The sequence below is a fragment of the Phocoena sinus genome, chromosome 13 (assembly GCF_008692025.1).
Source record: "Phocoena sinus isolate mPhoSin1 chromosome 13, mPhoSin1.pri, whole genome shotgun sequence".
Classification (NCBI taxonomy): Eukaryota; Metazoa; Chordata; class Mammalia; order Artiodactyla; family Phocoenidae; genus Phocoena; species Phocoena sinus.
In genome coordinates this window covers 54,710,266-54,725,379 of record NC_045775.1, presented here as the reverse complement: position 1 = coordinate 54,725,379, position 15,114 = coordinate 54,710,266, and the positions used below count along the sequence as shown (strand labels likewise).

General features: G+C 43.8%; 1 protein-coding gene and 1 pseudogene across 4 annotated transcripts in view; one reads left to right on the top strand and one right to left on the bottom strand.

The window, feature by feature from the left end:
* The window catches only part of LOC116764552 (insulinoma-associated protein 1-like), a 33,458-nt gene extending 18,628 nt beyond the window's left edge, over nt 1-14,830 (top strand). For 2 of the 4 annotated variants that reach the window (XR_004352926.1, XR_004352929.1), the window contains 2 exons: nt 69-723; nt 13,079-13,350. The gene's annotated coding sequence lies outside the window, so the exon portion shown is untranslated. Of the gene's footprint in view, nt 1-68; nt 724-12,721; nt 13,351-14,032 lie in introns of those variants that run through there. The other 2 variants (XR_004352928.1, XR_004352927.1) reach the window with 2 other exon arrangements.
* On the bottom strand, nt 3,474-5,163 carry LOC116764551 (annotated as a pseudogene).
* Nucleotides 14,831-15,114: the final 284 nt, after the last annotated feature.

Sequence of the window (15,114 nt, the reverse complement as noted above, 5' to 3'; positions counted from 1 at the left end):
CAAACATACTCATATTAATACCGATGCTATTCTTTTCTCCTTTTTCCCTCCCCTCATCTCCCTTCTAGAAAACCAAGGCTTGTGAACATTGTGAGGAGAGACAGGCAGAGCACGCCCTTCATTCCAGCCCCCCAAAAAGACCCAGGCGCTCATCTACAGAGACATCTGTGCCCGAGGACCAGGCTTGAGGGGGACGCGTTTTCATCTTTGAATGTTTCCTGTCTTTCTAGTGACTTCCTCTCTCTCTCTGATTGACAAGTAGCTTTAGACGCTGGAGACTGACCAAAACCAAATCCTGTGGTGATCCTTTCACAGCTGGGCCCTTCCTGTTCCATCTCCGAGTGGCAAGCAGGACCAGTGTGATCAAAAAGGAGAAGGCTGGGCTTCGCTGGTGGCGCAGTGGTTGAGAGTCCGCCTGCTGATGCAGGGGACGCGGTTCGTGCCCTGGTCCGGGAAGATCCCACATGCCGCGGAGCGGCTGGGCACGTGAGCCATGGCTGCTGGGCCTGCGCGTCCGGAGCCTGTGCTCCGCAACGGGAGAGGCCACAACAGTGAGAGGCCTGCGTACCACAAAAGAAGACTGAATGGAACATGGCTCAAAGGAAGAAAAGGGAAGGGGAGGGGCTCTGTTCCAAGGGCCCAGAGATCCGAGTCCTCCAGGCACAGGCATGGGAGAGCCAGACCCGCAGGAGACGCTGGGCAGAGCCCCCAAACCCGGAGCAGGTAGGTCTGAGGAACCCCGGGAGGGTCACATTTACTGGCCTTCTTTTCCTCTCGTGTAATTTGGGAGGTTTGGGGAAGAATTCCCAGACAGGATTGCCTTGGGCAAACCACACCCTTGCACTTCATTGTTCTCATTTTAAGGGGAAGGGGTCTGCAGTAGGTACCTCTGAAATGCTGTGGTTCTGAGGCTGATATGAGGCAGGAGGTGCCGAGTCTCATGAAGCCAAGCCATAAAGTAGGGCCCCCAGAGGTGGCCACACCGCTATCTCCGGACCAGTGGTTCTCAAACTTGAGGTGCATCAGAATCCCCTGGAGGACTTGCTAAAGCAGACTGCTGGTCCCACTCCTGGAGTTGCCTTTTAGTAGGACTGGGGTGGGGCCTGAGAATTTACATTTCTAACGAGTTCCCAAGTGTGGCCTCTGCCGCTAGTCTGGGGATCACGTGTTGAGCATCACTGGGAGCATCGCCCAGTTGGGGGAGCCCTCCGAGATGAAGGTCACCTAGGTGGAGCACAGCCAGCCAGGGTTGCAGCCTTCAGGATGCGTACCTCTCCCTCCTACCAGCCAGCAGGGGGAGACTCTGCATTTGCTCCGTGGGCTTTTAGCCCTAAGCAAGCTATCCCCCAGTCCCTCTGCTCTTATTTTTTTAAAAACCCACTGTACTGAGAGATGCCTCAAACTTTTATTTAAAACAAAGGTTTTTTGTTTTTTTTTAGAAGCATCCTATATTTAACGTCAAAGAATTTGAATTCAAGTACAAAAATTAAACAACACGTGATTTCAACATTAAAAACCATAACACTTATTACTCAAAGAACTAGACAATGAATATCAAAAACACAAATGGAGCATACTTATAAAAACCTTAAATACATTAACAGGAAAATTATGATTATTTCTACAACAAACAATTATTAACTAAAATATTTATAGTTATTTTCAAGGACCACAATGGTAGATTGCTTTTTCTTTAGTACTGCATAAAATTTGCATCTTAATCTTTTTGCACTTCATTACTTCCTACATAATAATTAGATGCTTCCGTTTATATAATTGTTCTAATTGCTAATACAGATAGTGATCCTTGGTAATCAAATCTAGTGTAACCAGTGTCTGCAAGTGCTTTAATACTTGTGAAACTCTATTTAGCAAAGTTATAATGAAAAAATTTAATGTAAACTTCTGGGTTCTACTGACCACTCAGGAATCAGAAGTTATTTAAAATCCCAAAAGTTTAAAAAGAACAGCAGTTTGTTATACCTTTATCAAGAGAAATCACTGAGTAACTTTTAAAACTTAGCATTTTTACAAGTTTTACAACAGTAGGTTATTCTGAATTGTGATTGATATTTACTCTGTTGAAATAGATATATAATTATCATTTTAAAACCAAATGTACAAACCTGATTCTAAAATAAAACAGTATTTTAATTTGCATGCTTTACAAGGAAAGTTTCATACTCCTGTTTACAATATTTTCTTCAGAAGAATGAGGCCTGATTGGAGATATATAGCCGCTGTCCAACATGGCTGCCATTAACAAGTGATACTGTTGGTGACAAAGGATAGCTTGGATAAGAATAAAGCCTTGAAGTGTAAGGAAGCACACTGGGAGTCCCAGAAGAGAGGGTAGCACTAACAGGGGAAAGACTATTTACTGAACTGTGACAGAAATTGTAGTCTGTAAATAAATGCAAAACAATTATGCTTCACATCTTTATGGTTACAAATTTAATTCAAAGAGACAAAGCATTAAAACTATAATCACATAATGTTCTAACATTCAAAATCCTGATAATCTTATATTGCTGGTAAAGACTGTTTCAGCATTCACTGCATTGCAAATCCTGTTAGTTTCATCAGTCAGTATTAAGTAAATTTTCACTGACACAATGCTTCAGAGATCTTGCTAGAATGCATTCTTGGATATCTGTTTCTTGGATATCTGTTAATTGTTTTGTATCTTTATGATCACCAAAAAAGGGAATCTCTGATTTCTCTTGCTCTATCCACAATGAAGCTCCTTTTAAATTTGGTACTGACACTAAGGGGTCATCCATGAAGAAAAGATATAAGCAGTGAATTCATATTTGCTTCTTTTTTGAAACTGTATTAGGTATCAAGCCAGCAGAAACATTTACCCCTGGACTGCAAAAACTCTCAAATATTTCATTATTTAAATACTAATGTAAACATTTATACAATCCAATAAACCAATTTAACATTAGAATCCTACTGGTACCATAAAACAGTAAAATGAATCATCTTTATAAAATAAACTTCAAGAAACCATTATCAACTTACAGTACAGAAAAATCCAAAAATTAAACCAAATTATTTCTTTAAAAACCAACATTTGAAATATTACTGTTCCACAATAAACATTCATTTTACGTATCAATAATTTCTTGCTTCATTAGTTATAATGTTTATAGATGTGTGTGAGTACTAAAGACCAAATTTGTAAATCCTGTACTTTCCAAAAACTCAGCTATGTTCTTTGGTGTAGTGTAAGCCAAGGGTGTGAAAATGACTATGAAGTGATTACTTATAAAATGTACAGTGTTTCTAGGAACAGAAGAAATTAGGTCATCTAATGCTCAGGTAAAGTTTTTTCTATATTTTCCTGGTGCTATAAATGAGGGCTAAAAATGAATGTTAACTTAGTGTTGTCATGGGACTTAATATTAAGCCAACAGGAATGAGATCAACTGCAGGAGAATAAGCTCAAGCAACATCAGAAAGGACCTGTTTATTTTCTCCAAATTCTTCTACATAAGTCCAGGCTGAAGAGATTTTGTTCCCTGTCCAAATGAAGTAACGTAAACTGGGCTGCCAGTTCCTTTGCATCTTCCAACGTAGTACAGAGTTTGTCTGGCATGAAGTAACTCTGGGATCCATTTGCAATAGCAGGAATAACGATTTTATATGCCAAGAGTACTTTCCCATCTTGACTTGTTGTTGAATATAAATAATACTCTGGTGGTGCCCAATTATTTTTGTTGCAGTAATAATCCAAATGCATTACTTCAGAATTGAAATGATTGGATTTTAAAGAATACATACTAATTGAAGTAAGCTTTGTTCCAGGAAAAAATGGATAAGCGCATCTTTCAATTTCAGGGAGGCTTGGGCCATGCTGGCCATTGAGACAAGCTGGAAGAGTTGGTGCCATGCCTAGAGTTTTTGGGTGGCTCTCTTCTTTGTTAGCAAACACAATCAGGTTTTCTGAATTGGGGCTAATCTGACCATTAAGATGCTGTCTCCAAGTGTTTTCTTTATTTACAGGTTTTCCCAGTGTTACCTCAATACTTGCTCCATCAATGCATTTTCCATTCATAACAGACATAGCAGCCACTGCATCCTCTCGGTTGAAAAAGTGAACAAAAGCATAATCTCTAAGTTTCTTTACTCATTCAACTGCACCAGGTTTGAATTTATTGAATTCTGCTTTGTTTCCTCTGTAGTTGAGATCATTACATTTCACACATAGAGAACTTTAACTCTGCGTGGTTTCCTCATCAACCTCTTTCTCTGGGTCAGTCCAAACTACCTGAATGGTATGGCCCTACAGGTCGAAGGTTCCTGGAATTAGTTTTCTCCTAGCCATAGCAGTAGCTCTGTGAGATTCATACTCAACAAACGCAAAACTGCGATTTTTGGTCTTATCAGTGGCGCTTGGGTAAACAATGACATCTACAACTCCTTCTGTAACTTTCTTCATTTCATCCAAGATTTCTTCCTTCTTCTTTTCCTTCAGAATAACTCCAATAAATAATCTGCAATTATCCAAGCTTACACACACACCGATAAACTTCCCTGGTCAAATCTCATAATTATTAAGAATTCTGATGGCTAACTGGGCTTCTTCTTTTGTAGTACACATCACAAAAGCATAACCTCAATTTTCACCACTAAATTCCATCGTAAGTCGAAATTCGTATGTCTTCCCAGCTCTTTCAAATACAGGAACTAATTCATCTTCATACATATCACGAGGTATTTTTCCTACAAAACGTTCACAGCCTCTAGGTGGAGTTGGACCTTCCCAACCTGGGGGCGGACCACCAAACTTCCTTTCCCATTTTCTTGAACCATGTTGTATCCAGTCTTTTCCATCAAAGTAAGTAATGCTGCTTCATTCTGAGTGCCAGTTCAGACTTTACTGCATCCATTTGTTCCATCTGTATTTTCTTCATTCATAGTTGCAGTTCCCCTCGGGGCTTCAATTGTTGGTCCTAAATGCCTGGGACCAACGACCACAAACCGCCGCCACCGTTTCGGGGCCAGTCGGTGGGAGCGGGGGTCACCGCAGTGGGGAGGGGAGCCCACGTGGAGGAGCTCGCGAGGTCCTCGCGCCTAGCCTGGTCTCCCTTTAATTGATTTTATTTTTGGCTGCATTGGGTCTTCGTTGCTGCGCACCGGCTTTTCTCTAGTTGTGGTGAGCGGGGGCTATTCTTCCTTGTGTGCGCATGCTTCTCATTGCGGTGGCTTCTCTTGTTGTGGAGCACAGGCTCTAGGCGCACGGGCTTCAGTAGTTGTGGCATGTGTGGGCTCAGTAGTTGTGGCTCGCGGGCTCTAGAGCACAGTCTCAGTAGTTGCGGTGCATGGGCTTAGTTGCTCTGCGGCATGTGGGATCTTCCTAGATGAGGGCTCGAACCCGTGTCCCCTGCAATGGCAGGCAGATTCTTAACCACTGCGCCACGAGGGAAGCCCTCAAACTTTTATTTAAAACAAAGTGAGAATAAATAAGCAATACAAAACAAAACAAACAAAAAAACTTCCAAGCTGAACGAAAGCTTTCTATGTGTGCAGCAAAGAGACAGACAGCCTACCAAGTCCAGAGGTAGACTGCTCCAACAGATAACAACTCTCCCACTCAGGAAGCTGCCCGGCTAATAGACTTGCCCAGTATGGAAAAGGAAGGCTTTCTGGGGACAAGGAAGGAGGAGCAGGGGCTCTGAGATGGGCAGAAGGTGTTTGGGGGGAAAAGAGAGAAGACTAGGCTGCTTGGAAAGGATTCCTCTTCCCCCTCCATCCTTCAGGCTAGAAGGTCAGATTTGAGCAGAGACTCAAGGCAGGGCCTGAGGACGATCACAACAGTCAGATTACCTACCCTTGTGTACTCAGTTTTCCACTACCAGTGGATGTCTGTCCAACCTCTAGATATTTAGATGTGGAAGTGGTACACTCAGGGACCACTGTCAGTAAAAGAGGTCTTCTGGGTGGTCTCTAAGGGGTGGGCTTAGGCTTGTACTGCCCCATTCCTACACTCTCAAAGTTCCTGTAGTGACCATAGTGATCATACCATGGGGCACGATCAGCATCTAAGACCAGCTGTAGATGTGGACCAGAGCAACCTCACATGATGCAGCTGGAGGTCAACCCACAACAGATCATTGGAGCAAAAAATGACCCTGTTAGCAACATTATCTGTCCCCTGCACTGGTAACAGGACATATCATTATATGGCATCTTTCACTAAAGTGGTTCCTCGTGCTTTTTATCTCCCCTTCTCCAAAATTCTCCTCCTCTGTATTGTCAATCTTCTTTGGTAGTGTCATCATTCACAAAATCACCTAAAGAAGAAATTTTCTAGTTATTTTTTGCTCTTTCTCCACCAACCACATTCTGGCCCAGCCAAGAAATCCTGATTATCCTCTCAAATAATCTCCATCCTCTCTCCTCCACAGCCACTAGTTAGTACACATCTGGATGGCTGCTGGCCTCTGTCTTCTCTAATTCCATCCTCATCACTGATTCTAGATGCTCTAAAGGTCATATTTGATCATGGAGCTCCCATGCTTAAAAACCATTGGTAGCTCCCCAGGGCCTGTAGAATATGAGGCTGCATTGCTTTTGGGAACCAGGCAGGGTATAGATAAATGAATGAGTGAATGAATAGAAACAAAGAGATGGGGAAGAGGAATTGGGGGTAAGAGAGTTTTATTGAATTCCTGTCATGGGGGAGACCACCCACTGTAATCCTGTAAGCTCTACTGTGCCCTGTAGTTGAATTCCAATCCACACAAGGGGATAAAATTGTATTTAAAATCTTTTATTCCTCTATTCATGCCACCCCAGCCAGGCATGCTTCCAATTTCCTTCCTCACTCTTCTTATAGATTCCAAGAGCACTTCACACTGCTTCCCTGAGACCCACATGAGTGAGAAATGAAGTGCCATGTGGTCAGCTCCATGTAGCCTAGCAGACTGTCCCCCAGGGTGTCTTTCTGTAGTTAGTTGGGCGGGTGCAAAATTCTAACCAGTTTTCCCTTCTAGCCCTGCCTAGCCTCTTGCTAGAGAGAAGAATGTGGTCTTAGAAGGGGAGAAATATTTCCTCTTTTAACACAGTCCCTTGTCTTATACTCACCTTAGAAAATGACCACTTTTTCTGAACACTCACACACAAACACACACACACACTGCTTAGCTTCCTATAAAAACTGCTGTTATTGTGTTTTTGTCCTTAGGATCTGCATTTTGGGGGTGGTTGGCCCTTGCTGCTGCACTTGACAGGAGCTGACAAGTAACCACTTGTGGGTGTCACAGATGAAGACTGGACTGTCTCAGGGATGAGGTGATGAGAAGCTGGTTTGGTGTTTGTGCACCCAGGCAACCGTCATGTTTACTTGCTGTCTCTTTGGTAGGCTTCCAAACCAGCTGCACCACACCTGGTTAACACTGGGCTCCACACTGGCTACTGACGGGTTCTCCTGCCAGTTGTGAGGAATTACTACTTTTCACTTGAGAAATTGTGGTTTCATTGGAGTAGTTTTACAGACACACATCAGAATTTCGCCTGACAAAAATCCTAAATGCCCAACGAGGTGGTGTCCTGGTTGGGTGTGTCCTGCTCCCAATCAGACTGTCTGCTCCTCTGCTTGAGAGGCTGATATATATTGTGCTTATCAACCCATTTGGATCTGTTGAGATCCTACTGTGTGTTTGGCATGGATCTAGACCTCAGGAACCCAAAGATAAATAAGGTATGGTCGGCCAGGAGTGATAACTAGGTGAATAGGTGAATATATTGCAGGGCCATAGGGCTAGAAAAGCAGGCAGAAGTAAAGTGCTGTGGGAGCACAGAGGAGGTGGAGGGCAACTGGGGACAGTTTGTGGAATGGAGGATATTTGAGCTGGGTGTAAAAGGCAAAGAAGAACGTTTGAAGAAGAACAGCACATGCCAGGCACTGTGCTTGGTGCTTTACCTCCATTGACTCATAGGAGTGCTCACAACAACCCTGTGAGAGGAACTATTATTACCCCCATTTTACAGATGAAGAAGCAGAGGCTTCTGGAGGGTAAGTCACTTGCCTAAGGTCACATACCTAGTAAGTCAAGAAGCTGGGATGTAAGATATTGCCATGTGTGTAGTACACACTCAGTAATCATTAGATATTATTATTTTATTATTAGAATTATTAAGCCCAGGGCTACTGCCTCTAAAGCCCATGTCCCTGAGACAGTATTATCATGGCTCCAGCAGCATGTGAAAGAAGCAAATGTCTGAGTCTTACCCTAGATCACTAAGGCATGAGTCCTTTTTGGTGGCATTCTTAAGGTTCTGAGTTAAAACTTGGAGCCTTGCTAAATTATGAAGAAGGAAGACTTGGTCTTTGGATTCCATAGGTCATAGAAGTGCCCCTGACCCCCTTATGCACTCCTCTTCCTTCAGGCTGCTCCTTCTACTCTTTCCCCATTTCTGAAGAATCTGTTTCTTGATAAATGATCAGACGGTTCAAGTCCAAATCTTAGAATTTGAAACGTGGAAAAAGCCATGGAGATCATTTGGTTTAGATCCTTGATTTTACAGATGCAAAAACTGAGGCTGAATTAACCAAGTTTCTTTTTGCTTCAGGAGACATAACCCAATTTAAACTATCTCAAGTGAAAAAGGGAGTTACATTAGCTTTCAGGGGTGGAACTAGCTTCAAGGGTGAAAAACAAATGTCATTAGTTTATTTGTGCTCTTTTTAATCTCAGATCTTTTGTCTCTGCTTCAAAATGTGATGTCTTCAATTGTTCCTGGTACAACTGGAGTTCTTTTTTTATGGTTGGTAGAGGATATGGCCAGGCTACATCATTCCATGTTAGTGATTTCAGGTGAAAGAGAGAACTTCTGTCTCCTTGTTTCAGTATATATAAATCCCAGGGAGAGACTCTGATTGGCCCAGCTTGGGTCACATGGCTACTTCTTGGACCAATCACGTGGCCAACTGGATGTGTGGTGATGATTGATGACCTGGGTCTCATGTTATCCCAGTGTGGGGTGGGGTGGGGATGGCAGGTATTAAGGAGAGTGATCTTACCAGAATCATGTGTGCCTTTATAGAGGGAGGAGGGTTGCTCTCACCAGAAGGGCAGTGAGGTAATCAGCCTTCTAGGTTCCCAGAGATCACCACTTCCTGATGTCTAGGCCTTCATGTAATCCCCTCCCCTTGAGTGTGAGCTTGACCTAGCGATTCACTTCTAATGAATAGAATATGGCAAATGTGATGGGATATTCCTTCTGACATTATTTTACTGAAGTCTGTGATTCCCCCTTTTTCCCTTGCTCACTCGGATGAAGCCAGCTCCCATGTTATAAGCTGCCCTATGGAAAGGCTCATGTGGCAAGAAACTGAGGACCACCTCTGGCCAATAGCCAGTAAGGAACTAAGACCCTCAATCCAATAGCCCACAAGGACCTGAGTCCTGCCAATAACCACTGACAGAGCTTGGGAGTGGATGTTTCCCACCTGAACCTTGAGTGAGGGCAGCCCTGGCCGACTCCTTGATTGCAGCCTGTGAGAGACCCTGAGCTGGACGATCCAGCTAAGCTACACTCACATTCCTGACCCATAGGAACTGTGAGGTCATCAATGTACATTGCTTTAAGCTGCTAAGTTTCGGAGTAATTTGTTATGCAGCAACAGAAAACTTAAACAGGGAGGAAGGACATTCAGCAGACAGAAAAAATACACAGATATCCGCTGCAGAACCTACTAGTACACAAAACACCATCATTGTTCTGGTTTCTGAATGTCCTGAGCTTTCCTTATCAGACTTTTCCTGCCAGCTCTGTCTTCCTGCCTGCCTGTGTTACCCTTTCATTCTTCGTAACTTTTATTTCTTTCCATTCTCCTTGCCTTTGTGAGAGCCAGCAGGAAAGGGAAAGGAACAGGGAAGAGACATATGTTGAGAAACTAACAATAATGAGGGCCTACTATGTGTCAAGCACTTTGCAGCCCACTTTCCATGACTCGTCTCATTTAATCATCTCCCCAAACCCCATGAGGCTGGTTTTACTAGTTCTATTTCATAGATAAGAAACTTGAAGCATGGAGAGTTGACATAACTTTCTCAAGATCACTTATCAGGAAAGTGGCAGTGATGGGACACAAGCAAAGCATGTTGGTTCCACTGCAGCACGCTGCCTCCTGGCATGCAGGTAATTGTTCTTATACAATAATAGGTCCACTTGTTCCTGCTGGGGGCACGGAGCTAACTCCAACATTAGGCCTTCATTCAGAGAGGGCTGACCAGTTTGATTGTACAGCTTTGACAGAATTACTCTGTTCTTTTCTTTCTGTGCCAACAGGTAAATTTCTAACCAGAACTGCTGCCAGCTAAACAAATCCCTTGGGGAAGGAATCCCTTCTTCATTCTCCAAGTCAGATGGCTTCTGTGTTAAGCCAAAGTTGAATGTGCCAGGGAGGATGCAGTGCCACCTGCTCCCACGGGTGCCTGCAACAGCCCACCCCAGTGGAGAAGGACAACCAGGAATTTTGGGGCCCAGAGAGATTGTCCCAGGCCTACTCACCAAGAAGCGGGAGCCCTCAGCCTTGGCTTCTGCCACAGCAAATGGGACACATGATGGAGTGGAGGGGTTCTATTTGCAGATATAACTCTGATTCCTTCACCAAGATGGCACCATAAAGCCTTATCAGCTGAACAAGAGAAACCAAGAACAGAGACTAGACTGTAGGCCTAGTTTCAGAGACAGAGAAAAACAATTTCCCTGAAATGCCATTCTGAGCCATGTGAGTCATAGCTGAACTGCCAAGGGAAGCATTTTTAGAACATCACAGAGGGGACAGTCATAGGCCTAAGCCTTTAAAGAACTACATTTTTTTAAACATCAACTGCTTTTTCCCTGGAGGGAGTCCTTCTAATAGGGAGTATAGAAATGGATAATTAATAATTGTGATATTGAGAAAGTGGCCTAAAAAGGAAAAAAATTACATGGAACCAGCTTCTCATCCAAGACATGCCTCTTCCCTCCCTGCTTTGCTCTGATCTAGGGATGCAGTGATGCTTAGCTCAAGTTTCCAGACCCCAGCTCTCACCAGTCCTTACCAACTTACACTTGCATTTCATCATCAGTCTGATTTATAGAGCTGAGAGTCACGTTTTATCAGGGAACCACTAACGTGGAAATGTATCACAAATTCTTTTTCCTCCATTTGTATTTTCAATATTCTGTGTTAATTACCATAATCTTTTCCTCATGACAAACACGTGATGTATTTGTGCGTGTACCAGTGTTGAGCACATACCTTCTGTGTACCAGTAGCCTAATTAGAAAAACATGGGGGGAAGGAATTGGATGTATTAGGTTTGAAGGCAGAACTGCCTCCACATTTCTGGACAAGTCACTCATTTTCAGTTTCCACCCTTTCTTTAAGTATTTCTCCCAGGCTCATCTTCCATCTCCACTGCCCCTGAATTCCAAGCTTTTTCTGTCCCTGCTCGTTGGGCTGTTCTGCTGCCTCCTTCAGATTCTCCAAGGTCCCCTCTCTGCTGGGACTATGACCTGCTGAGGCCACATCTTCTCAATACTGTAGCTGACCCCAGAATGGATGAGATACTTTTTGCTCAGCTCCTGCAGCTGGGGGTGTTCTTGTCAGGCTCACTTTCCAAGAGTTGCTAATAATGAGAACCGTCGTTGCGCGCTTAGTATACGCTAGGCTGTGTTAAGCTCTTTATGTACTTTGTTTTCATTAATCCTCACAAGAAGCTTGTCCCTCTGGTCATCCTCCTTTACAAATGCGAACACTGTGGAACAGAGATGTTAAATAACAAGCCCAGAGGCGCAAATCTAGTAGTGGTGCTGGAAGTTGAATGCAGTCAACTGGCTCCAAAGCCCCTATTCTGCACCATGATGCTATTGGTTGGTTCCAGATCTTAGTCCATTTCCTGAAGGGTCCTTTGGGTCCTAGTTGTTTGGGTCAGGTACAGCTGTATCGTGGGATAAGACAGGTATTCAATAAATTCTATTGAAGAAGCTAGTGTTGAACATCCACTGGGGGTGCAAAGCACTGTTAACTAGCAAACCTGGGGTGTGGGTTTTGGTGTGGAGATGAAGCATGCTAATCTTTCATTGAATGATTGGGAAGGGAATCCTTTTGCTTGCAAGTAGATCTGACCTGCGACAAAATTATGAGGTCTCTGTGTGTCCCATTGTCTGGCACTTCTTGAACTCTGTTCTGTTCTGTCTTCAACTTAGCTGGCTTTTCCTTCTCCTCCACCCTGTATTTTCTCTCTGTGCTCTCCACCCAGCACTTCACTCAGAAATAGGTCACATGCACCCCAGTGCATCTTTGTTGTAAGCCTTATCTTCAGATTATCCAGGAGTGCATTCTTTAACATTTATTTAGCCACCTGGCTCTGGAGAGGCCGTGATGAGTCATGGTGTCCCCAACTTCACTGAGCTTATACTTTGGTAGGTGAAGGCTGACATGAGTTCGTATAATAAGATACAATGAAATGAGAACTCTAAAGGGGAATACATAATATAAGGTAGGACCCCAAGCTGATTAATAAAAGGCACTGTTATTTTCTGGTATGATGGAAATATTATAAATCTTGATTGGAATATTGGTTGCATAGGGAATATATATCTTCAAAGCTCATCAAATTGTGCATTGAAGACCTGTACGTTTCTTTGTGTGTAAATATTACCTGAGTAAAACCTGTGTTTTGTTTTTTTTTCTTGCTTTTGTTTTTTGTCTAAGAAATGAAAAAAGAATCATCAGTAAGCAGACACAGAGTCATTCCCAAGTGCCATTTGGTCAGTCATCTAAGAGCCATTCATTCAGCAAATATTTATTGAGCACCTAATAGGTACTAGGACTGTTCTAGAATCCATCAGTGAAGAGACAAACGTCCCTGTCTTCATGAAGCTTACATTTTACCAGAACCCTTTGGGGGCAGAGGAGAGAGAGATTTCCCCTGGTCTCAGCTGGAGTGCTGGGATGCTCTGATCCCAGGTGGCCCTGTGATCTATGAAAAAGGGGGATTAGTGAAAAAGACTCACAAAGCAGGAAACAAGAAGTCGTCACAAGCTTCATAGCCTAGAACTTCTCTTTCAGGTGGAGGCCAGAGAAGAGTCTGCAAATCTTCCAGCCCCAACTCCAGAGTCTCCCGGTGACTTTCGGGAGGCAGCATCCACATCACCTCCCACCAGCCACTCCATGGGCTGAGAAGACAGCACCTCCACCAGAGGGCCTGGGCTCTCTTCCGGCGCATCTGCGAACAGGGCGTGGGCTCTGGCCAAAGCCCCAAACCAGAAGGTGGAAACTTTTGCTGAGCACTGGGAGAGGCGGGGAGGTGTTGGTGTTTTAGAAACCAAACCTATGTCCTTAGAAACACCGCAGAAGGGCTCAGCAGAGCAGCCAGGAGTTGGATGGTGCTGCAGTGAATCACAGAAACTCCAGGGAAGAAGAGGCCATCAGAGAGGGGAGGCAGGCTCTTTTTTTTTTTTTTTTTTTTTTTTTTTTTTATTTGCGGTATGCGGGCCTCTCACTGTCGCGGCCTCCCCCACCGCGGAGCACAGGCTCCGGACGCGCAGGTCCAGCGGCCATGGCCCAAGAGCCCAGCCGCCCCGCGGCATGTGAGACCCTCCCAGACCGGGCACGAACCCGCGTCCCTGCATCGGCAGGCGGACTCCCAACCACTGCGCCACCAGGGAAGCCCGAGGCAGGCTCTTTTGAAGTCTCAAAATCTTTGTTAAATAAAGGATCCAAGAGGCCTTGATCATAGAGCAAAGTTTAATAACGTTATATATAATAAAGGAAAATGAAGCAACATATAGCTATTGTTAGTTAAAAATGACCTAAGGGACGTATAATCTTTGAATTTACAAAGATAGCACAACTTATGCAATAAATCATATTTGCAGTTAATCTTTTTTTCAGTAGCAACAATAATGATTTTACAGGGTAGAGTTGGGGTTGCAGTTTGTGAGACTTGCCATAACATTTCTCAGCTCTCTTTCCAATTTTTGCTCTTCCTATAACCCTGTTTTTTTTTTTTTTGTCATTTAGTTTACCACAGTCACATTGTCTGCTTTCTCTTCCATTTTTGAAAACATATAAAACTTCCAAGTGATACGGGAACTTCATTTGGAAGTTGAATAAGTGAAAAGAATTGAATTCAGAAAGTTTCCTTAAACCTAAAAACATGGAAAACTTCAGCAATGTTACGAAAATGACCAAAATGCCCCAATGACCCGAGGAATAAGCGAGCATCCAAGTTCTTCCCGAGCACATCGGAACCCTTCTCCAGAGGTGGTCTCATCCACTGGTTTGCCCAGCACAGCATGCTGCACTGCAAGGGGAAAGAGAGATCAACACACTTTTGGAATTTGGAAAGCTGATGTATTTTTGCAGGAATTGTCAAATTTTTCTGTAAAGGTCTGGATAGTAAATGGTTCAGGCATTGTGGGTTACTGTGGGCTCCGTCAAAATTTTTCAACGCTGCCATTATCACAGGAACGCCGCCAAAGACAATATGGGCATGGCTGTGTTCCAATAAAACTTTATTTACAAAAACAGGCATGGGTTGGATTTAACCCACAGGACGTTTGCCAGTCTCTGGATTATTGGTTCCATGACAGCAGGCCAGAGACAACTCCAAACAGGAGTTGGGGAAGAAGGGCTGAACAATGGAGTCAGGGACTGCTATGTTCACTAGCATTTCCTTTTCCTTATGGACATGTACGTGGCCTATATTTTCCCAGCCTCTCTCATAGTTAGGTGGGGCTACGTGACTGAGTTCTGAATACTAGTGGCATATGAATGGAAATAAAGTCTGCCATTTTCAGGCCTGGATTCTTAACAACATCCCAGGAGATCTCTGTGTTCTCACTTGCTCTTCCCTTATCTGCTGGCTGGGTACAGAGGATCCGGTGGAGAACTCTGAGACTCTGGAAGTAAGGTATGCCAAGTGGCAAGAGCACTTGGTAGAAGAAACCTAGGTTCCCAGATAACGGGGTGGAGCACAGCTTCTTGCCAACACCCTTGAACTTTGACAGGAAGTGGGCATTAACTTTTTATTTTGCAAATCACTGAGAATTGGGGGCCTGTTGATAGAGCAGCCAGGGTTATCAACTGTAATACAGAATCCA